The sequence below is a fragment of the Triturus cristatus genome, chromosome 6, assembly GCF_964204655.1.
Source record: "Triturus cristatus chromosome 6, aTriCri1.1, whole genome shotgun sequence".
In the NCBI taxonomy this organism is placed as follows: Eukaryota; Metazoa; Chordata; class Amphibia; order Caudata; family Salamandridae; genus Triturus; species Triturus cristatus.
Window position 1 is genome coordinate 1345624404 of NC_140589.1, and position 25664 is coordinate 1345650067.

Below are 25664 nucleotides of genomic sequence, written 5' to 3' on the forward strand. Positions count from 1 at the left end.
AAAATATAACGCAGAAACACATTTCCCACATGTTGCAAAGGGAGGGTCTTAACAAAACCCCACACCCCTGCCCCGTACATCGTCACTGATGTACATTTTGCCTTATACATTTGCAGGAGCTCCGCTGGCGGCTTCCTACCCAGCTTCTTTGCGAAGGTGGTAAGGGCCCTAGTTGTTCTTGAGAACGCAAGCTTTTTTGTAGATATCGTTTGGGTCCACGTATCGCTTCGATTAAATAGGATGCCAAGATATGTGAAACTTTTAGTTGGGCTATCTTCCTGCCATCCAGAAACATCTCCCTTACCATACCCCTCTGAACCCCTTGACCACAACTTATAACAAAGGTCTTGGAAACATTAATACTTGAACCCAAGTCCTTCAGTAAGTCATTAAAACTGTCTAAAACCCTTTGTAAACCATTTTGTGTGCGCGCCATTAAGACTGCGTCATCCACATATAGTAGGGTGGATATAGACCGACCACCCGCTTGCGTAAAATCTTGACCCGTCTTAAGCAGCTCGTCTCCGAGTCCATTGATATATAAATTAAAAAGGAAAGGGGTCAGGACACAACCTTTCCTGACCTCCCTCGTAACGGGAAAAGCTTAAGTGCACTCCCCGTCCACACCATAGCGGACCCTGGCAGAGGCACCACTGTACAAATGCTGCAGGAAAACTATAATATTGGGATCCACCCCCATAGCTACAAGGACCTTCCACAATTTACCATGCCTCACCGAGTCAAATGCCGCGGTGAGGTCCACAAAGGCCAGGTATAATCTACCCTTCTTCGCTCTCGTGTATTTCCCAATTAAAATTACTAAGTTTAGGCTCTGCTCTATAGGTCCTAACCCTTCCCAGGAACCATATTGTAGGTCTTACATGATCTTGGTATCTTCCGCCCAGTCTTGTAGGCATTCCAGGACAACCCGTCCCACCACTTTAACCATTGAGTCCAACAAGGAAATTGGTCTGTAGCACCCAGGATTATGACGATCCCCCTTCTTAAAAATAGGGATTATTGTAGACTCCACCCAGGTCTTTGGTAATGATGTCCTGGCACTGGCATTAATTACCTGGGTTACTAAAGGACCCCATAGTTGGATGTTGGATTTAAACAAGTCAGCTGGAACTCCATCGGGTCCAGGGGCCTTACCCCCCTGGCTCAGAGAGAGGGCTCTGTTTACTCAGTCAAAGACCAGCAGCAATTCAGCAAAAAGTGGGGGCATACCATGCAAGAAAGAGGGCACTTTCTCACAGTATCTCCCCCGTATTTTTTTAGATTGTATGGTTCCTACTGTCCACATCCTCACTTGACTGAGACTTCGGACCCGTGGGTTCTTTGTGTGTTCATGATTACGAGTGAGGAGTGTACCCACGCTGGTCCTTAAACCTCCTCTTGTGTGTGATATGGTTCCTTGTTCTCCCAGCTCCTCTGAGTCTCCTGGTTCAAGTTCCGTTCTTCCTTGCATTTCGTATTCCGCTTTCTTAGTATATGGTTTGGTCACCCCCTGATGACCAATGTATATTTGTGCTACTTACCTGATTACTTTGAAGTATTATCATGTGAACTATTGATATCTGCAGCTAGGAGATATACAAATGTGTTAGTGATTGTGTTGTGTAATAAACAGACTTCTTTTTATAAACTCTGTGTGGGTCTTTTTAATCTAATCTACGGTATCGATTATCACCCTTATGCATCAAGCCAAAATCCAGTCGGTAAAATACCGATTCCTTATTAGCTCCCGGTATTAAGTAAAAAATACCCAATCCCAATGCATCAACCCAAAAGCAGAAATCGGTATTTAAGGAATCCTTAAATAGCGATTCTTTAAATAGGGATTCCTTAAATACCGATTCCTTAAATAGCTCTTGCATTTAAGGAATCCCAAAGTGAGATTCCTTAAATGCAATGCATCAAAGTTAAAAAATTAGCGATTTCGCTAATAAGGGGAGCAAATTACCATGAAGATGAACTGCATGGTAATTTGCAAAAACTTTGAAAAATGCACTTTTGTGCATTTTTCAAAGTGTCATGTTGCGCACACACATGCCCTTAGAGCATGTGTGTGTGCAACATATGTGCACATATCATTTTCAGGGGTGCAACAGGGTGTCCTTTTGACACCCTGGCACCCTTGAAAGTGCTCCAGCTATTAGCGATTCGGTAATACCGAATCGCTAATACAGAATGGCTTTACATTCATTCCCATGGGCCTCCAAGCCCATAGGAATGAATGGGTAGGTATTCCTTATTACCGATTCGGTATTACCGATTCGGTAATAAGGATTGTTAAGGAATCGCTATTTGAATAGCGATTCCTACATGCATAGCCTTTTGCTATTCCTTATTAGCGATTCCTTATTTTTCGCTAATAAGGAATCGCAAATGCTAATGTTGATGCATATGCCCCTAAATGTTGTAAAACAAGCTGCTTTATTCTCCTTCAATGTAAGCCTGAAGGATGCTTTCTACAGCTACCACTTTGAGAGCTTTCTATGATTATCAAAGGCCACCAAAATCACAATAAAGGCTGCCTGGTTTAGTGCAAGGTGCATCACACCTGTGAGTGTACACCATATACTAAGTCAGCTTCCTACTCCCCTGCATCGTAGGGCCTCAACATGCATAAAGCGTCTTGGTGGTAAGGGTATTCACCAGCTGAGGGATCCTGTGTGGCCCGCTTCGTCGATTGTGCTGCAACTCTCTCGTGCAGTATGCCGACTGCATGGTCATTGCGTGCGGTGTCCAATTCACAGGTTGCGACTCTTGGAGGTGAGGGCGTACCCGTAGTAGTGCCTCATTCTACCTCGTGCGGCACTGCTTAACTCGCGCCTGTATGTGTGACCGGAATGGTCTGGTGCAAGCTGTATCAATACACACCAGATGTTGTAACTCATTTCCGGGGAGTTACGGAATTAGCATCTCTTCGTTGTGTTGTGACCTCAATCGTCTAGTTCAACCCGTATCAATTTGCACCAGACATTGTGCCTCATTTCCAATAAGGTACGGAAATTGCAACTCTTTGTTGTGTGTGACCGGAATTGCCTGGTGCGACCTGTATCAACGCGCAACAGATGTTGTGCCTTATTTCCAGGGAGGTACGGAATCTGCAACTCTTCGTTGTGTGTGGCCGGAATTGTCTGGTGCGACTCAGATCAACGCGCACCAGACATTGTACCTCATTTCCAGGGAGGCACTGAGTTTGCGACTCTTCATTGTGTGTGACCTGAACTGTCTGGTGCGACTCGTATCAACGTGCACCACACGATGTGCCTCATTTCCAGGGAAGGTGCGGAGGAGCGGATTTGTGTTCTGGGGTGCCCGGACTGCCAGGGTGCTACTTTGATCAACATGTGTTTGATGGGGTGACTCTTTCTTCCAAGAGGCTCCCCTGCTTCACCCCCCATTCATCGATTGTTCCTTTTTTGCCCTCAGTGCGGGGGATCAACTGCCCACACCTCACCTGGCCCCGACTGCTTCGTGTTGAGTATTGCCCGGATCGGGCTGGAGTGGTGAGAGTAATTGACTGGGTTAAGGAATCCTTCCGAGAGTAATCGGAAGCGGTTCAAGAGACTGTGTGACCCCATATGCTTCGCAGAAGTGGGCTCGTGCCGGAAGGCACATTGTGGAATCCTTTGAACGACTATCGCCCTCAGCTTCTTTTACTCTGCATAATGTGGGCGAATTTCCCTAGTAGTGGCATAACCCCATTTGTCAACTGTTGCCTAATTAGCCTTGTTACCAACCCCCACCTTCTTCCCTGGGACCCTGACTACGTGTGACTCTGGCCGTGATCGGCCAGGAATCGGGGGGGGGGGGGAGTTTTGTTTTTACTGGGTCTATTCACCATTCCAACAGAAATTCTAGGTTGTATGTCACAGTGCTGGTGGTAAGGGGCATTATATAGGACTTTGTCCAGTTTATACTCAGTCCGAACAATCACTCAAAGCGAATATACTCCCGGCTGACCTGTGCCAGGTGGGCTTCTGGGTCTCGGATAGAGAGGACCATATCGTCCGCATACATCGAGATCACCAGTGGGCAAAGGGTGAAAAGTAGAATGGCTGCGGCATGTCTTTGGTGTATGACGCATGCCAGAGGTTCCAGAACAAATATAAATAAGATCGGCGACAGTGGGCATCCCTGTCTCATGCCTCTGTTTATTTGTATGGCATCAAATGTAACCCCATTTACCCTCGCCCGGGCCGTGGGGTGCGTATAGAGTAGGCAGACCCAACTCATCAAAGTTGGAGGGACGCCCATGCTCTGCAAGATAGTGAACATATAGGTCCACTCAATAGAATCAAATGCTTTTGTGGCATCTAGCAAGATTGCTGTGGCCTTCAAAGATGGGTCTAGCTGATGGAATAAAGAAAAGATAGTGCAAATGTTTTGCACTGTTGAGCGGGTGGGTATAAACTTGGATTGGTCTTGTAAAATCATATTATTGAGCAATGGTTGAAGTCTTGTGGCCAATATCTTAGGAAGAATTTTCGTGTCAATATTAATAAGTGACAGTGGCCGATTGGAGGTACATTGGTTTGGAGGTTTGTCAGGTTTCAGGATTATTATCAGGAGTGCGTCATTGAGTGACAGAGGAAGTGTTTGCTTAGTGTATGCTTCCTCAAACATCTTGTGTAGGTGCGGGGCTAGGAGTTCCACAGACTCTTTATAGAATTTGCCAGGGAGGCCATCCAGACCAGGGGCTTCATTGTTCGGAAATGACTTTATAATATCCTTAATTTCGTCTACTGTGATAGGTTGGGTGAGATGTTCTCTTTGGCCTGAGAAAGCTATGCTAATGTGATATCGTATAGATATTCAGAGAATTCAGGTGCTGATGTGCTCTCCCAGAAACTTTTTTTTTTTTCTTTTTTTTTTTCTTTTGTTAAATTTTCCAAATCATATTCAAACAAAAATAAAATCACCTCATATTAACTAATATCATCCTGACATATATAAACATATATCTCAGCAGAGGTCTAGTTGCAGTTTTTGCAATTTTCAATGGACTGGATGGGGAACAAAATATAACAATAAAAAACGATAATACCCCTATCAGCCCCAAACAAAATTATACATAAACCAAAAATAAATAGTTCACGTCCCTGACAGCGTGCAATCCTAGTTTGTGTCACTAGGCTTCAGTGTTTGAATATGAACTCTGCATGGACCCATTGTTCGCAGTATCCGGCCCTAGCTCTGAGCCTCAGCCGATTCAGTATCGTTTAGAAGGTAGACACGCAGTGGTTCTCAAATGTCTCTGGGCCGTGCATTCGGGGAAAGTTCCTCCGCATATATCGATAAATTATCTCTGCAATATGCCAGATCCTTCATCCAAAGATCAATCTTCGGCCAACGTCTGCCACCCCATGTAATCGCCACTCTCCTCTTTGCCAACAACAAAGCCAGGCGCACAAACAGGCCTTTAACACCCTTGACATGCGGCACACAACACAGCAAACAAATAAGTGGAGTGCATTGTATCTCCATTGCGACCATCTCTCTTAAGCGACTCACAACCTCTTCCCAAAATGCCCACACCCTCGAACACCCCCAGGCCAAGTGCATAAAATTAGCACCCTCCTGGCCACACCTCTTACAATGGTCCGATGCTCGCAAACCATATCTATGCAACCTTTCCAGTGTGTAATAAACTTGATGTATGTATTTAAAATGTACAATTCTCAAATTGCCATTCATGCTTATCGTTCCAGTCAAGCCACAAACATATTTCCAATCATCTTCTGATATTGGTGAGGGCAAACATTCAGACCAGCGTTCACGACTCTGATCTGGAGCGACCACTCTCTCGAGTCTTATCAACTTATATAATTTCGATATTATCTTCTTATTGCTGGGGGTGGTGAGGGCAAACTGCAAGGATAGCAGTGCGGGGGGCTCTGTTGCAGGGATTCTGCTGATACACAGAACTATGCGAAGAACCCCAGGACCTCAGTGAATTGTGGTGTACCAGAAACTCACCTCAGAACCCAGAACCCAGTATCCGGCTAGCATAAGTGTCCCATTAGTTATCCGAGATTTAGCTCGGCGGTCCCAATGTGTAGACAACCCAGAACAAGCGACTCAGTACATACTCAGGAATGGTGGGGAATCGGAAATACCTGTTCGTATATTATTCTCACATCAGTCCACAACAATAATCAACAGAGACACGTTGTAAATAAAAGGGGTTTATTTTTATAGACCACGTGTCCTAAGATGCAGTACTTTGGCTAATACAAGCAGACAAATGATTAATATCAAAACCAGCAACATAGTTACAATACCATAGAATATAAAAGGGGTGATCATATTATAATGTCAGTGGATACTACCACCTTCCCTTTACTAAGAAGCTAATATTATTATTATGCTAATAGAAGGTCTCTTAGGCTTGAATAGGGGACCCCATACCTCAAAGATCAGCTTAGTGAAATCACATCACAGGAGCATCAGGAGACTTCTCGCAGGAAGGCTCGTCTTCGGTCTGAATAATAAACATGATGTCTGTGATACTAAAAGCACTAATTTTCAGGCATTTGCAGCTGCGCGTGTGTTATGGCTAAATAGTGGGCCGATCAACCTAGAGCGAAAAACATGCATTGTGTAATAACCCAGACTGTTTGTCACACCATGTACAGACCAAGGTCGCTGCGCAGAGCTTGGGATAGTAACAACAGATCGCGCTTGTGTGAAGCAAGTCTCGAGTCAACAGTTTGTTTTAAGAAATAACATGTAAACGCAGTGCCGTGTGCAAAAGCAAAAAGATGGCTTTCTAACATCTAACGTGGTTATGCTAACTTAACAATGCCTGTACGTATTCAGAGAGAACTCACTACACGCCCCCTTGATCGAAGCACTATTTAGTAGGCAAGAAAAGACAGAACGCAGAGTTCAGTTTCGTCAGAGCAGAACAAGGCGTAACCAATTCAAAGGTTCAGAATGAGTTAAAGTCTGAAACGAAAAAAATCGAAAAGCAACAGGGGAAACTGTGGTGTCCGGAAAAAAAATATAATCAATTAAAAAAACTCAAAACAACCATCATGGAGAAAGCAAAAAAAGTAAATGCCGCGGCAGGGTGCTGTCCAGGAGCGACAGGCGCCAAGTACGATAGTTCAGTCAATCCATGAATGTATAGGCAGCATATGTGGCAACCGCTTCCAACAAAAAATCATTTGCAGGGCCAGCGAAAGTCTCAGCCATCCAATCCATCAACGAGAAGGAACACACGTGTTCTTCAATCAGCGGAGCTTCCAGCACGATCAGAGGGCACCCGGAATGTACTTCCAAATAGCTCATAGCCAAGAAGTTGCAGGCAGCTGTAGAGATGTCCCAATTACCCAGGATCCCATGTGCTGCTCCACACGCCATTATCCGGACACCAGAACAGGTCAACTCGTGAGACACTAAGGGCCTCATAAGTCGATCGAAATCCGGCACCGGAGACACCAGGCTGGTCAAGCACAAATCCAAAGGCCATTCAAAGGGGCAATCCAGGCAGTGTAGCACAGGCTGTACGCATGTGAAGTAGCAATACCGGAAGGACAATCCATACGCCAGGCTTAAAGTCGCCAACGGCAGAGTTCCATAAAAGTCAAGCATCCTATCCCGAAGAAGCTGCAGGCGGGACAGGTGCACGAGTGGCACAGATGGAGCAGCCATTTCGTAGAATGAAAAGGAAAAGCAGCACACCTGCCGCTAGCGCCAGAAGTAGCGGAACACCTCCAAAGATGCTCGAGAACAGGGAATGAAAAAAGCCCGGAACCACACCAAAAATAGTTTGGAAAGAGGTCACGAGACCCGAGCCCACAAGTTTAAAAAAATGAGCCAGGCCGGTCGTGGACGAGGCATTGAAAATAGTTTGGATCAAAGAGCCGAAATGTAGGGGGAGGTCAGTATTCAGAAGCGCCTGTACCTCTGTGCGCGTATTAGCAACGTGAAGGTCGAATGTTTCACGAGAGGAAGTCAAAGACACCTCTTTTTGGGACAATAAGGCTCTTATTCTGCTCAACTGGTTGAACTCTGCTTTCAAGGTTGGAATCGAAGGCCAGATAGAAACATCCAGCCGCCCATGCGGGGGTGGAAAGAGAACATTATTGCAGCAGACAACTTTCTGCGAGACAGTTACTATGTATGGGATTCCCACTAACATCCCACAGCAAGCTTCAGTATTCAAAATTAAATAACTACCGTTAGCAAGCAGTTTGAAAGAAGGGGTAATCATAGGCACTGGAATACCTCGCAGAACGCAGGCCAAATTCGGGGCTTGTACATTGCACGCGCCGTGTAATTGAATGTGCCTACAAACCAAGGAATGGTCTGGTGACGTGGTGCATTCCTCGCCTTTCAAATAAACCTCAGTTCCGTCCCTAGTACATCTATACGTAAAGGGGAGGGACCAAACCTCGTGTATGAAAGCGGTGCCTAGCGGTTCATATCTACCTAAAGCATAATGTTTCATACAAGACGTAAACTTAAAAAGCGCAAAAGGGAGAGTTATCAATCCGTGTGCTAGCCACGTAGCCGAATTGATCTCCGCTACTGAGAAGGGCAATGGCTCTAATTTTTCAATATGTAACAATGAATATGTAGCATCCTTCATGGACATAAAGCGCTGCTTGTCAGTAAGGTTAAAGGGAAGGAATAACGATGTAGTGTTCAAATAGTCCCAAGGGACCCTCCCTGCCTTTAACGTCTGCAATGTCCACGCAAACTGCATAACAGAACGCAACTGGTTTTGACCATGATATAACACAGACATATCATCATGCACAATATCAACAACTGACGAAACAATATTATCTAATGTATAAATCCTAGAAGAGAGAGTGCTAATGCTATTATCTATAACGGCTAAAACCTTCTCCATGTTTGCTTGGTCAATAGCTCTCAATCTGGAAGCCGCCTCAATCTGTGACAACTTCCAGACTTCGTTGTAAATAGCATACGCCCACCTTTTGGTTCTGCCGCTCACAGGACCCTTAACAAAATCATTCAAATCTATTCTGTCATGTAATTGTGATAAGTGATCCTTGACAGACGCCAAAGTGGAATGTCGCAGCCAAGATTGACATAACTTGCCCACAGAGTATGTAGTGACAGTATGTGACGACTCAAACCGAGGGTCTACACGTTCTTGAGTATATCCCGGTGTCAGTCCCAGAAAACGTCGTTGACAGATATCTGAACTGCTTTGCCAAATTAACCAACCCTCACTATCAACTTTCGAAATATTGAAAGATGTATTTGAAACTAAGGATTGCAAAGCAGCGCGGGACAGATCTGTGTGGTTATCCCAATTGGGATAAGCGCCCAGATCTGGCACAGAAGGTGACTTTAATTGTTTAGAAGTAGCCAATCCGAAACAGGTGGTTTGGAAGATGGATGAATTTAAAAATAAAATATGATTTGGTATAAGACAGGCACGATGTAAAGCCTCTGTACCCTGTACCTGCCACGGCTTGGAACCCCAAACCGACTTTAGATCAATAGTAGCCTTCCATACATCATAACCTTTGATTGACAACTCGTCCATGAAGGACTTAGAATAAAGTAGCTTCGTGTGTGTCAGTCTAACTTTTGCGGCAGACTCAGGCAGCACCTTAAAATAAAACGCTGCCGGGTTGGAAACACTGAAATTGGTAAAATATGAATACTTGTTAACCAGTGTTTGCGAACTTCCGAATTCGGGAGTAGGACAGTGTTCCCATTGGGTAAAATTTACAAAATTTCTAAACGTATTTGCTTTATGCAGGAAATGATTGCCATAATGTTGAAAACAATACTGTTCCGCATAATTAGCCGCATTTTCGTATAAATCTTCAGCATCAAAAGCGGCATAATATTTCAAATCAGAAAACAGTGATTCAATGGCGTGTACATCCCAATCATCAGAACGTATGTTCTGCCTAACCACATCACCCATAGAAACACGAAATACATTAGGTACATTAATGACCTCTGTAGGCCCATGAATTTGGAATTTAACAGCATCCCATGCGATTCCATCCAAGACGGGCCAGGCAGTAATATTCACAAAAGTCTGGTCCCTCTTCATGATGTGGGACGAGGAGTGGGGGGCCAAAGTTCCATTGATAAGTCTAATTGTCGATCTCTCACTCAGATAGTGGCCATCCACAAGACGGAAAAAAACTATTACAAATCCAATGGACATAAACAAAAAAATACTGAAAAGCAACAGCCAAATGTATGTCCAAGGGGCAATCAAAAAATGTCTCTTAAACCAGCTGAAAAAAACTGCAATGTTCGATGGGGGGCTTGAGGGCAATGAGTTAGTGTCAAAGGAGAAACGGGACTGTCCAAGCGCCGTAGATTGTAAAACAGGTGAGGGACCACGTGTAGGATAAGCATACTCAGTCTCTTCGGGCAAACCACCAGCCGATGGTATCAACAAGGGATCAGTAACCGATTGCATCTCGATGGCAACATCAGGCAAGGTGTTAGAAGCAAGAGTCAACATTGAATTTCTTTGCAGCGTCTGGCATGATACTGCTGGAGTCACACTATGAAGTATCGGCCACTCGCTGAAGTTTGACATTGTCAATAGAGATGTACCTGTTTTCTTTGCGACCAGGAAGTGGAGGTAAAACGACTGTTCTTGTACCCTGCACTCCAAGCACTGGAACTGGTGCACGATAAGAGGGGCCGAACTCCTTCTTGTTCTCCACCTTCTCACGGACCAGATCACCAACTCGGGGTAGCCAGCCGACTACCGGAATCTGAACTTCAGCTTCAGATGTGGAGGGCATGTGTTCCTTCGATAGAGTGTCTCTGGCTTCTTGCAGAGTCTGTAAAACAGCACAGTGATCATCTACGTCAAAGGGTGCGGTCGACGCCGCCATGTCTAGACCATCAAGGTCTGGTACAAACATTCTTATTCCGAAGAGCATCATGTACGGGGTCCGCCCACCCAGAGACCTTCTAGGGAGATTATTAAGTGCACGTTGGACGTTATACAAATGGGCTAGCCAGTTTCGGCCTGTGCCTAAAACACGGGCTGTCAATGATTGCTTTAAGTCACGGTTCATTCGCTCCACCACACTATTACCCTCAGGTCGGTAGGGGGACGAAAATTTGACTAGGACCCCCAAATTTCTCATAGCCTCCTTGTAAGCCTTAGAGGCAAACGCAGGGCCCTGATCAGAATGGAAGGTACCACACGCAAAAGTTCCCACAAAGACACGCAAATCTCTGATGACAGTCCGCGAGTCAGCACTCCTTTGTGGCCATACCCACAGAAAACGTGTGCACGAATCCACTGCAACCAAGATGTACTTGTACGCAGTATCAGAAGAAAAAGGACCGCAGTGATCCAAATAAACACAACCAAATGGTTTATTGGATATGTACAATTGTGTTTGTGATGGGCGCGCAACAGTAGAAGGTTTAATCTGTTGGCAAATGTCACAATCGAGAACATAAGCGCGCGCTTGTTTATATAAACCGAACCACCAGTAACGTTGTTGTAGCAGAGATATAGTGGCTGACACTCCGGCGTGGGCTGACGCCAACCCCTCATGAGCAGCCAGAATCAGTGCGGGTCTGCAGTCCGCGTTGGGAATAATTCTATCACCAACGTCGTTAATCCTCACTAATGGGACATTATCAGGACTTAAATGGTAAATGTAACGAGAAGGAAAACCCTTCGGGTAATCGCCTCCCTTTTCTGTAGCAGCAATAGCTGCCAAGATGTCATCATCAATCTTACTCTTTGATCTGGTTACTGCTGCCACTAAGTATGTAGCCACTGCTGTTTTTGCTGCCTCGTCAGCCAAGCCGTTGCCGACAGCATGGACACCAAGTCGTTGGTGACCAAGAGTGTGAATTACATTCACGAGTGGGAGACGTTCTTTAAAGTCTGCCACTCGAACCCAAAGCGTTTTATGCTTAATTGTGCCACCTTTCGTGTCTCGATAATCATTCTGAGACCAGAAGTGTAAATTGTCATTATAGGACTGGACACAGTAGAAAGAATCACTCACAATTAGAGTAGTGACTCGGGGATCGGCAAACTCCAGTGCAAGCACTAGAGCCCGAAGCTCCGCCAATTGCGCGGTACAATCGCCCAATGTCTGCGTATGCACTGCATCAGATTGGAATTCACCATTTACGAAAGTACCTACGACAATTGCGCAAGCCGCTGAGTAGGCGTGCTTTGATCCAATTGCGGGCTGCGCAGACCCGTCAGTGTATATGACACAATGGTATTCTTCGAGCGGGCGCAAAGACAGAGGAGCCGGATGAACGAATTCATATTGCAAGAACTCTTGAGTCTGTAATGAGGCATCAAAGATGTAGGTGACGTCTGGCGACGTCAGTGTTGTGGCCCATTGTATCCACCGAGGATGCAAAGCTTTAGAATTTGGTACACTTGCCTTTGTCACCGCTTCTAAGGCGGGATAGGGTGTTACAACCAGAATCTGTTTCCCATGTGACAGTGCGCGTTCTTTAAGGATCGCCATCTGTACAGCAGTCAGAACTTTTTCGACCGCGGAAAAACGTAATTCAGCAGAGGTGTACAAGTGGGATTTGTACGCAATGGGGACTGTATCGCCCTCATTAAACGTCAAATACGTGAAACCCACGGCGCCTGGCACTATTCTTATTACCAGGTTGGTGCGGTTATCACGTGTCAGCAAATATTGTGAAGCAAGAAGGTCAGCCTGTAAAGACTGTAAAATTTTAGAATGTTCCAGCTGCCAGCTAGACTTCGAAAATGTGGGTTGTACCAAGGCGTAAAGCGGCTTGATACGCTGGGCATAATCAGGAATGTACGTACGGCCGAAATTCAGAAAGCCCAGTAGAGATTGTAATTTCTTTAGTGTCGTTGGCGCACTCAAGCATGCGCACTTCTCCAGAAAGTGGGGAGCTAACCCCTTTCCTTCATTATTGAGCTCGTAGCCCAAAAACAACACTGTATATTCCGCGATGTGAGACTTCGCAAAATTGAATTTGTAGCCATAGTCAGCAAAACTCACTACAATATTGTCGACTCGAGACAGATGCGGCAACAGCTCGTCATCCGTGAGGTAGATATCGTCAACATAGGAGTATGCCTCGGGGTCTATTCTTTCTAAGAGGGAAACCACGCGAGCGGAAAAGACGCCAGGGCTATTTTTGTAGCCCATGGCTAATCTCGTAAACTGTTTTTGTTTACCGCCCGAAGTAAACGCTGTCCACTGGCTACTCAGTGTGGACAGGTTATGGCTAAAAAAGCCATTGGAAATGTCAAGTGTCGTTTTAAATCGTTTACGCACGAGACTGTCGACTAGAGCCGAGCTATGTGTATTTTGTACCGCGCAGGTCCGGCAATGGGAGTTTAGGTGCCGGTAATCCAAAACTAAACGGTACGAGCCGTCAGGCTTCGTCACAGTGAATAAAGGGTTATTCATAGGGGACACACATGTTTCAATTACACCCTGATATTCCAATTGTTCAAGGATCGCCGCGACGTGAGGTCTAGCCTCACGACGCATGGGATATTGGGGCTGAGGCTGGGGCATAGACCGCAATGGAATCTCATGGCAGGGGGACAACCGGTCCCAACCCACCTGAGTACGATATACCGCTGGCGCAAGCGCCAGCGCCCACTCACCAGCGTACATTTCAGCTTGGTCCTTAGGCACCGTGTGCGCAAAGGACGGGAGGATTTTCTCCTCCCCTCTAGGAGCTTCCAAAATGAAGGCCGGGGGCCAATCTGCCTCCGCTAGGAGGATATCATAGGTGGTGGTCAGATTATCCCAAAAAATCCCTTTTATAGTACGTTGTATGTCACCCTCTATTAATAAGACTATTTCATAAAGTCTATCAGGGGGAGCCACTCTGGTGTCAGCTGTTTCAACAGTAACCAATACATCAGTTGCTGTCGCCGCCAGAAATGGACGCAGAGCTTGACGGACTATGGTAATTTCCGCCGCGCTGTCTAGTAGCGTCAGCGCCCATGTCCGGTTCTGAAGCTGTGTCCGCACTATCTGAGGCATATGTTGCCGTCAGAGCCGCCACTTTCTTCTTCTGAAACGGGGGTCTTTGTCGAGCAAACTCGTCCTGCTTGCCTTTACCCTCAGTCTGTCGGGGTTGGTCACGCTGTTGTGGAGCACCCCGACCTTTGCCACCGCCTCCGCCACCAGACTGTGTAGCCGATGTTTCCTGTGAAGAACGAGGAGAACGCGGTTCAGAAACCTGAAATCTATCAGGAGACTTAATAGTAGCACGATCTCGCAGATCATAAGTGCGTTCACTACTTGACTGTACGGGAGAGGCAGGCCGAGAGCCCTGTTTCTGCTGCTGCTTGCCCTGTTGTTTAAACGGCCACTTTTGTTTTGGAAAAAAGGGTCGTTCATCCTTACCAGAAGTTCCTGCCTTACCCTGCTGCTTAGAATCGGGATTCTTGATCACAGGCTTAACTCCTAAAGAGCTACGACCCAAATCACGATATGCTTCTGCGATTATTTTAGCAAATTCCTGCGGCTTGTCCTCTTCAGCAACCTTCTTCAGTTCATTACGAACCTGAAAGTGCAACGCATCACCCTTAAGGTTTCCCATTATCATGGTAGCCACCAGGCCAAAATCTCCGAGGAGCCGCATCCCCAATTCTATCGCAGACTCCGCTCCATGGTCCTCTTGAACCTGTTTAATGATGGAGGGCAGCTGTAACATAGACGGAGTGCCGAAGCACTGCGCGTACGTCGCAGCAAAAATCTTACCCCAGGATACACAGTCATCTATATGGGGAACTAAGTCTTTAGGCAAACTAATGGTGAGGATCCTGTGTTTCTCCACAGGAGTTGTATGCGGATACACCGCCTCTATTTGGTCAAATTTTTCAGCAAGCCAAAAAGGATAATCATCCCTTGTGAGGGGGCGCTTGCCCACAACAGAATTGACCATAACAGGACTAATGACCACCGCGTGGCGATCACTAGGTTGTCCCGCACTAACAGGCGCCCCCGCCTGTACAGTGCGCGACACATACTGCACTAACGCCCTATATACTGTTATAAGGGCAGTGTGTAGTACACGCAATTCATCCACCGTCACCGTGAGGTAACGGGGATGAGGCGTAAATCCGGCTAGTACCGGCCAAGTGGCCCCCGCAATTGATAAAGGGCCCATTCTCGGCGGTATAACCACATGGGGGAGGGCGCCATTAAACCAAATCTGATGTTGCCAAGCAGATATTGGTATCTCCTGTGTCCTATAAGGCGCATAGGCGGCAGGCACGGCAGTGGCAGTGTAAGAATGAAATGTATTATCATTACCACTGACTGCCGGAATCGTCACCCAAGAGTAGAACAACTCAAAGGGGTGAGCCGCATCGGCTCCCACCACAAAGATGACGTCCATGCCCGCGTCCGGCACCCCATACTGCGTCAAGTGACGTTTCAGGGCCGCACGGCTATGCGCCGCAATATTAATTGCCATAAGGACAAGCTACACTTCAAGTATTCAGTAGCACAAGGGTTCAATAACCTTTTTAATAATCAAGCTTGAAGGAACCTATATCAATAGAACTAGGTAGGTTCGAAATCCGTCAGACTTGTTATCCGGAAACAAGAATGAGGGTGCTGTGGACTAAATGTAAGCACTACTAAGGCGTTTCAACTCATAGACCAAACGTTAGGTGCGCCATGTTGCAGGGATTCTGCTGATACACAGAACTATGCGAAGAACCCCAGGACCTCAGTGAATTGTGGTGTACCAGAAACTCACCTCAGAACCCAGAACCCAGTATCCGGCTAGCATAAGTGTCCCATTAGTTATCCGAGATTTAGCTCGGCGGTCCCAATGTGTAGACAACCCAGAACAAGCGACTCAGTACATACTCAGGAATGGTGGGGAATCGGAAATACCTGTTCGTATATTATTCTCACATCAGTCCACAACAATAATCAACAGAGACACGTTGTAAATAAAAGGGGTTTATTTTTATAGACCACGTGTCCTAAGATGCAGTACTTTGGCTAATACAAGCAGACAAATGATTAATATCAAAACCAGCAACATAGTTACAATACCATAGAATATAAAAGGGGTGATCATATTATAATGTCAGTGGATACTACCACCTTCCCTTTACTAAGAAGCTAATATTATTATTATGCTAATAGAAGGTCTCTTAGGCTTGAATAGGGGACCCCATACCTCAAAGATCAGCTTAGTGAAATCACATCACAGGAGCATCAGGAGACTTCTCGCAGGAAGGCTCGTCTTCGGTCTGAATAATAAACATGATGTCTGTGATACTAAAAGCACTAATTTTCAGGCATTTGCAGCTGCGCGTGTGTTATGGCTAAATAGTGGGCCGATCAACCTAGAGCGAAAAACATGCATTGTGTAATAACCCAGACTGTTTGTCACACCATGTACAGACCAAGGTCGCTGCGCAGAGCTTGGGATAGTAACAACAGATCGCGCTTGTGTGAAGCAAGTCTCGAGTCAACAGTTTGTTTTAAGAAATAACATGTAAACGCAGTGCCGTGTGCAAAAGCAAAAAGATGGCTTTCTAACATCTAACGTGGTTATGCTAACTTAACAATGCCTGTACGTATTCAGAGAGAACTCACTACAGCTCCTGGGGGTAGCTGGTGTAGTGCAATCTGCCCGCATGTCTCAGGCGATGCACCGCGAACCGAAAGAGGAATGACTGGTTACTGACATACTGCAAATCCTCTTGTGTGAGAAAGAGGCCGCTCGGATACACATCCGATAGGTGCCTGAGACCCGCCTCATGCAGCAGTCGAAGAGACGGCTTCTCATGTGTCACAGACAGAGCTGCGTGGTGCTCCAAATACAATGATGGGGCATATAGCGGCAATTTCCTCGCCATTTGGCCTATCCGCCACCAGGCATTTATGGTAGTGTCCACCGTGTTAATTTCCCTTTTTGGGGTGCCTCGACTCCTGTGAGTGACTACACTATGCAGTGGATCAGGCGCAACGTCTCCCTCCTCCACTGCAACATGTGGAGTGAAGGCATGTGGTCTGTACCAGTAGTATATGTATTGGGCCTGTGCGCTTAAATAATACACAAAAAAAAAAATCTGGAGCATCGAACCCACCTTGCGTATAACCCTTCGTAAGCGTCTCCCACTGTACTCTTGCATGTTTGCCACCCCAGGCCAGTCTAATCAAAAGACTCCTCAGATTTTTAAAAAACCTCATCGTTAGAACTATGGGGATGTTGACAAAAAGATAAAGAAACTGCGGGAGTACCACCATCTTTACTAGCGCAATACGATCCGCCAGAGATAATGGCAACCCAATCCAGCCATCAATCTGTTTTACCAGGTGCACGCAGGCTTTTCCATAGTTTTCCCTAATTACTACCTCTGGGTCACGGTGTACCCAGATTCTTAAATATTTCACAGGATCCTTGGTCCATACTAGTGGGAATTCCAGGTCGGGGCATATGGTCGACACAGTCAAAGGTATTACGAACGATTTATCCCAGTTAACATATAACCCCGATAGACGACTAAACCTAACATACTCTCGGAGCAATTGTGCCAAGTACTTGGATGGTTCCCGAACAAACAGAACCATGTCATCCGCGTACATGGAAATAGATACTGGCCGATAATTAAAGTTAAGTGTAGTCTCTCTGTGTCGTTGCCGAATAACACACGCCAGCAGTTCCAACAGTAGTGCAAAGAGGAGAGGAGAGAGCGGGCAGCCCTGGCGCGTGCCCCTCTCTATTTGGAACGACTCCGAAGTATAACCACCCACACGCACCCTTGCACTCGGCTCTGTATATAACACCGTGATCCATCGCATAAACAAGGTAGGAAACCCCATGCAGCGAAGAACATAATGTAGATATTGCCACTCGATCGAGTCAAACGCTTTGGCTGCGTCGAGCAACACCGCAGCCGCCTGCAACGATGGCTCCAATATATGAAACATAGAGAAAATGGTCCGTAGGTTATGAGACGTGGATCTGTCAGGTATGAAACCCGACTGATCCGGCAGAACCAATAGTCGCATCAGGGGCTGCAGCCTGTTCGCTAGTATTTTTGCTAGTATCTTCGCGTCCACATTGATCAGGGACAGTGGGCGATACGAATCACATCTGTCCGGCGGTTTATCTTTCTTAAGCAGTGTGATCATTAACGCTTCTCTTAGGGATGGTGGCAGCTTTCCCGACTCGTGAGCCTCTGCATACATTTCCAATAACTGTGGCGCGAGGATATCTGCATATTGTTTGAAAAATTCAACCGTAAGCCCGTTTGGCCCAGATGCTTTGCCATTAGCTAAACCGGCGATCGCGATTTTAATATCACGCTCACCTATAGGTGTACATAGGTATTCTCTGTGAGCATTTGACAGCCAGGCGCAAGAAATATCATCGAGATAGTCCTTGATTTCTGCTTCCGCCACATTACCCCCTGTCCGGTATAACCTGGAGTAAAAACATCTGAATTGTTCTAATATATCTCTCAGCTCCCAATGTTCCTCCCCTTGATCATCTACTATTCTATCGATACGCGGTTGGTCTATTCGTTCTTTTATCTTTAACGCTCCCAGATCTGCCTGCCTCACCATACCATCTAGCCACATACCTACGTGATATATATTTAATCTCTCTATCTGCTAACTCCTCATAATCCTTAAGCGACTGCTGTATCTCAGCCAGCGTGCCCGCGGCCGGGTGCGACTCATATCTACGTTCCAACTCAATTAGCTTGGCCTCGGTGCGTTCTAATTGCTTGCGTATATCTCTCAATATACCTGCAGTCGTACTAATGCATACTCCTCTAATGGTCACTTTAAACGCTTCCCATAGAGTAGCAGCCTCCGTCACCGTGCCCGTATTAATCTCGAAGTACTGAGTAATGGCGTCCCTGACCGTCTTTTCGTATTTGGGATCTGACAGCGCCTCAGAACGCAGACGCCATGTGAACAGAGGGCGCACATTAGTCAGAAATGTCACCTCCAGGAGAACAGGACTATGATCAGATAGTGTCCTGGCGAGTGGCATCACATCTGTCACCCAGTCCATTACTTCTAACCCCACTAACCAATAATCTAATCTTGACCAACTGCCGTATGCTGGTGTAGCATGAGTGCCCACACTCGCCTGGGGATTTCGGACTCGCCACACGTCTCTCAACCCAAACTCCTCCATTGCACTTAATATTCTTTTGGCTACTCTGGGAGTACGGTTCGAAATGGGGTTGGATTTATCCAAATCCATATTCAAATATGTATTTAAATCTCCACCCCAAAATATAGGGGCTTCTGGCCATTCCCGCAATTTTACACATATACGTGATACGCATTCAACATCATCAACAATGGGTCCATACATATTAACTAATATAATCATCCGACCACTAATCCGACCACACACCATCGCGCATCTGCCCTCCTCATCAACAAACAAATGCAACGGCTGAAACTCCACACCACGCTTAATCAATATCATGACTCCTCTTGCATACGACGAATATGAAGCTGATAATCGAAAGCATGCCCATCTGTTCGCAATCCCTTCAGCCGCATATTTAGTTAAATGTGTCTCTTGTAAGAATGCAATGTGGACCTCATGGCGATTTAAATATGCTAGAACCTGCCGCACTTTCCTAGGCGAATTAAGGCCTCTCACGTCCCAACTCATTAATCTACATTGATTCTTCTGTGGTCCATAGTTAGCTCTGTCCAATTACTACACACATTTTTCCATAATGTCAAGAACGTGAAGTAAACAAAATCAGAACACAACAAAACTACCCAAGCTACTTTCCCTACCCCCCCTCCCACTCTAACCTCCCAATCAGGCTGAGATTGTGACTTCCCTCCCACCCCTTGAGCAACACCTTTCATCTCCTTGTCACCCTAATTGCTAGAAGGGGAACACCCGCTGCAGGGTGCGGCTCGGCACGTGAACTCGCACCGAGATGCGGTTGCCAGAACCAGTAGGTACCCCCCGCCTATCTCAAAGGAAATATTAATCTCAATCACATAACATTCAGCACATCCACTATTGCAATCGCATTTAAAGAACGATAGAACAAGACTGGAGACAGGAGAAATATAAAAGCCTAGCAGGCCGAAAGCCTCCCCTCCCTCGCTATGCGACTGTAACAATCCGCCATCATCCATAGCAGCAACTGGGTGGTGTAGCCTATCATTTCCATATAATATCTGCGCAGCCCCCACAGCCTCACTCCATTTCGTCCAGTCCGGATTCCAGCAGTGACGCTTCTACTGTCTTTTGTTTAGGCTTCACCTTACAGATGTGTTTTGCAAATTTCAGCGCCGATTTAGCGTCTGTGAAGAAATGAGGTTGCTCCTCATGAGTGATCTTCAATTTGGCCGGGTACAGCATGGCATATGGCACTGACGTTTCTCTCAATAGTCTCTTTACCGGCACAAATTCCTTTCTAGCTAGCTGCACCGTGGGTGTATAATCCGGAAAAAAGGACAGCTTGTCAATGAAGGGCTCCATTTTGTTTATGGGCGTGGTCTCCGATAGGCCAAGTATACGTACATTTTTCTACGCGAGCGGGCTTCTAAATCCTCATTCTTGGCACTAATCACTTGGAGCACCTTTTCCATCTGAAGTAATTACGTCCGCGCCTCTGCCTGTGCATCATGCTCGTCCGACATTCTGTTCTCCAGAGTGTCCAGTCTGTGCTCGTGCTTCTCTACTTTCTTTTTTACCAAGTCAAGTCCCATTGCTAGTGCGTCGATTTTACTGTCGATAGTTTTCATTCCAGCCCGCAGTTCTAAGAGGATTGATCGTGTATCATCTTCGCTCCCCTCCACCCGCCCTGCCGCGCCCAAGGAGTCGCTCTGCTCTCCTGTGCCATCTGCAGCTCGGGTCATTCTCTTATTCCCAAATTGCAGCTTTGCTTGCTTCGGGTCTGTTTTGCCCATTTTCTATAATCAAAGAGTAGTGCCCTAGCACACCTTCCTGTTCAGTACTGAAATCACACAGACGCTTTCCCTCCTGTGTGACTGTGTTAGCCGCGCCCGATCTCTCAGTGTGAACCTCCACGCTCCACCACGCTTGCTTCAGGACACCGCTCGCTTTCGCAAGCACTCAGACACACATTATCCCCGGTGGACCTTAGTATTTCCTGACCATGTCTCTGGTATCCACACTCTGACGCTAGTATAGTTCTGGTGGTGCCCATCCAAGCACTGAGGGAAGAGCTGCAATTCAACCCCCAGCAGGGGGAATTATCCAGAGTGTAACTTAGTATGCAAGTGGGCTCTCTGTATGTGCCTACTTCGCCCGGTCGTCTCGCCAGGGCCCTCCGCCGTCCTACCCCCTGATTGGGAACAGTGACGAGGCAGGAACCAGCCCTCCGAGGCCGCACCTGGGTCGAGGGTTTGCACCAGGAGTCCGTCAATCAGTGCGCGGAGCTCAACCCGGGCCTACCAGAGGCACGGCCCCTCCCCGCCAGCACACCGGTCACCACGCCTCGATCAGGCCCAGCAACCAGTCCGCCCGATGCCGGGGGGGCCCGCCAGAGGTAACCCACGCTATCGCCCCACCCCCCTTGACCGACGGACTCACCGTCTTCGCCGCTGTAGTTCTGCCGCCTGCCCGGACCATCCGCCGGTCGCTTCTGCAGCTTTTTTGCAGTAGGCAGATTTCGTCCTCAGATAGGGCTGTGTCGCACGCCACACTGGGGGGCTCCCTCCGACTCCGCGTTTTCAAACACCAGGCGGAACAGGCTCACTCCTGCCGTCCCACCCTACGATCCGCCACCACTATCGCTGTGCCGCTACAATCATTCGGAGTGTCTGAGGTTAGTCTCTGCTGGTCCCACCATGATGCAGTTCCCAAAGCCGCTAGTGGGACGCTGCCATTTTCCGCCTCACTCCACCGCTGGTGCTGTGGCGAGTTGCAGGGAAGCCGTCAGGCAGATGTCCATCAGACTTCGTCTCCTTAGTCCCACAGCCTTCTGACGTGCTCCAGAGAGTTTGCACCCCGATCAGGCGGGGGTAGAGGATGGTATTAGCCCGGTATTGATTCTGGCGCGCGGAGCTCCCTTAACAGGCAGCCATTCCGCTACGCGCCTTAGCCACGCCCCGCTCTCCCTGAAACTTTATAGCTGAGTGTAGAATGCTGAAAATTCTGCCTCAATCAACAGTATGTCAAGGCAGGGTGTGCCATCAGGTTTATTAACATTAATTATGTGCTTGCGTGCCCACGGTTCTTTCAGTCTGTTGGCTAGGTGGCGTCCTGGTCTCTCTCCCTCCCCATACGCTCTGGCCACATATCTATAAGAAAGATGCAGGGTTTATTGTACCGCCATAGTTTCATATGCTGTGATCTGGTCTCTTATAGCCGCTAGGGTGACTGGCTTTAGGCTGGTCTCATTGTCGCGCTCTCACTGCTGCATTGTACGTTCTTTCTTATGTAGCTGTGTGCAAATATCCCGCAGTATGCCCACATGTGTACCCACACATACCCTGCGTATGGTTGCTTTGAACGTTTCCTATTTGACCCCCGCACTCCCCACAGTGTCTATATTGAAGGTGAAGTATTCAATTATTGCTGTTCGTAGTGCATCCGGGATTACCGGGTCCAATCGCACCGTCAGGTGCAGGTGCCATTGGAATTGAGTGGGTACATGTGTTGGGATAGACAGCGCCAACCTTACTGGCGCATGTGTGGAAATGTGCCTAAAAGTGGGCATACTGGTGCAAGGTCACCCTCTCGTCCATGTGTCCAGAGACCAACAAAATAGAGGTCAGCACTGGAGTTGGGATAAATAACACGTTTATTAATCACTCATGAGTGGAACCACATCCACACAACACTCTTAAGTGCTGCAAGGAGGTAACACACTGAAGTCACAGAACACAGGTCTTTTATACAGGTTTTCTGCAATGTAAGTGTTAGACCTGTCAGCCCTTTGGGTGGTCCCTCCTCATCATTATTTATTTTGTCCCACTTTTGCCTCAAACCCTGTTTGACTTTTTCCTTTTTGGGAACCACCAGACTTTTTCGTGTTGCTACAGATTCAGGAAGCCATTTTGGCTACCCCTGAAACTTCTGTCTGAGGGCCTGAAGCACAAAATGGTGGCCTCCTATGACATCACCAGCATCCACTGGAACCTACCAGCACCTTCCAGAACCTTCCATGAGATTCCAGAACTGTGTGACAGTTGGAAACCGTTTAGAATGTTGGGAGGATAAGAGAGGCAGTTGGCAGTTGGAGCTGGCAGTTGGCACCTGACTGGTGAAGAGAGAGGAGCACAACAGTGAAGGAGGAAGGAGTGAAGCAGCAGGGGTGGAAACTTGTGCCTGGAGTGGGGTCCATAAACCCACCCTTGATACTTGTCCCTACTGATGGATCCCAGCCTATAGCCCTGTGTGGGAAGAAGACAGAAGAAAACCATCCTAAGGACCTGGACAGCAGGAACAGGCCTTAGAACCAAGAAGACAGCAAGATTCTGACCTGAGAACTGGTTTCCCTGGAGTCTGGCGTCGAGTAGCCGAAGACCTGGAGCCCGAGGTGGAGAAGCGGCGCTGACTGAGGTAGCAGACGTCGTACCCGGAGCCGCCTGAGGTCGTAAGAGGGCGCCGGCGGAGGTCGAGAGGAATACCAAGGGTCGAGAAGGAAGTGAACCGAGGTCGAGCGAGCGGCGTCATCGGAGGAGTGAAGTCCGCCCTCCGGAGTCGTCGGAGACCGAGGTAGAGGAGCACCGGAGGTCGGGAGTGAGGATCGCACTCCGGAGTCGCCCGGAACCTGTGAGGAGGAACACCGGAGGTCGGGGGTGAGGATCGCACCCCGGAGTCGCCGGAAGTCGACAGCGAGGCCAGGCCGGCCGACGTCATCGGAGCCGAGAGCGCCATCGGACCGGAGCCGCCCGAAGTCGACTTCGTGAAGAGACTGCCCGACGCCGTCGATTCGGAGGTCGAGATCGAACCGAGGCCACCGACGTCGGACCGGAGCCGCCTGCCGGCGCCGTCAAAGAACTGACATTGTGCCGAGGCCGCCGAGACCGAACCGGAACCGCCTCACGGCGTCGACACGACTCCAGCGGCGTCGGAACATCAGAAAAGGGCAGTAAGTGGAGTAGAGGGCGCCTAAGGCCCTGTGGAGACCTGAGAGACTACTCTAAGGGGCTAGGGAGGTGCTGAAACCCACCTGACTGTGCCTGGGGTGAACTGGGACTAACCTAGAGAGGTTGTGTGGAGAAGGGAAGCCAGGGCATTGGAATTCCCCCCTTTGATCTACCTCAGTTTAGGCCTCAGCCTTTGCCTCAGCCAGGGAGTAGAACCCCCCCCAAGCCTTCCACAACCCTACAAGCTGTGCCTGGGCCAAATCAGCCCTTAAGAATTGAAGTGTCATCTGATTCACGAAGTGTACTGTATACTTCTAATTATTTATTGGGGATACTGTATTTATTAAGTTCTTATCTATTTATTGCTGCACTGAATTTATAGGTCCACAGGACTTGTTGGTGTACAGTATTTATTGGTACAGTATTTATTGGTACAGTATTTATTACCTCAAAGTATTTAATTGTCTGTATATATTGCACTTGTATTTATGCCCTGTTATTTATGATCACCCCTATTTATTTCAGCAAACAGCCAATATTTATTTGACCTGCTCTATTTAAGAATTTGTATATTGTGATTGTTATTTATTTTCCCAATCAGCAACTAAGAGAAAAAGATAAAGAAAGCATATTTTCATAATTTTTACGGTGTAGAGTCGTTTTTGGAACGGATGCACGCATGGTTATTGTATGGGTATATTGTATGCTTAGCACTGCGCCTGTTTCCTGACCACTCGAGCCAAGCTACCCCATTGTGTCGGGAAGGTCCACCACCACCCTGCGGAGTGGGAGTGGGCAGTTTCCAACATAAATTGGTGTTCAGTGGTGGGATAGAGCTGTGCCTACATATACTCAACAATAACTGTGGGTAGTCCATAGGCCTACACCGGGAGTTTTCTCACAGCGGCCTTCCTAATTGTGGGTTTTTGTTTTTTCCAAATTTACTCTGGTGGTGGGAGGAGGTATTACTAAAGGTACCCCCCTGCATTGTTACTGCACAAAACCTGTCCTCTAACCTGAGTGGGCAAGATGGAGTTTGTTCTTGAAAATCTAGACACGTACACTGTGGCCCAACTCAGGGAGTTTTGCCAGCGAGAGGGGGTGTACTGTCCCCCAGGAGCAAAGAAGGGTGCACTTCAAACCAGCTTAAGGGCTTGGGGGGAGGCACGCAGGGAAAGCAAGGCTGAGGAAGAAGACAGGGATGGAGAGCCTGACCCCGAGGGGGCTGAGATGTACCAACCTGAGGTGGGGAACCTGTCCGCAGGGCCCAGGACACTTTCTAGGAAGGGCAGCACTGTCTCTAGTGGGGGCTTATCCGAAGTGGAGTTAGCAGACCGGAGAGAGAAGAGACAGCTCACATGGGACTTAGCAAGGCTGGAAAAGGAGAAAGAGGAGCAAAGGATGGCCCATGAATTGCGACTGAAAGAAATAGATCTTCAGATTCTGAGAATCGGGGCACAACCTGTTCCTAATGGTGGCAGCCAAAACCAAGAGTCCACCAGGGAATCCAAACCTTACCTGCCAAAGGACATTGTAGCGGGCTATGGGGCGGGTGACGACATCGCCAAGTGGCTAGCAGCCTATGAGGTCTCATTGAGGGCCCATGGG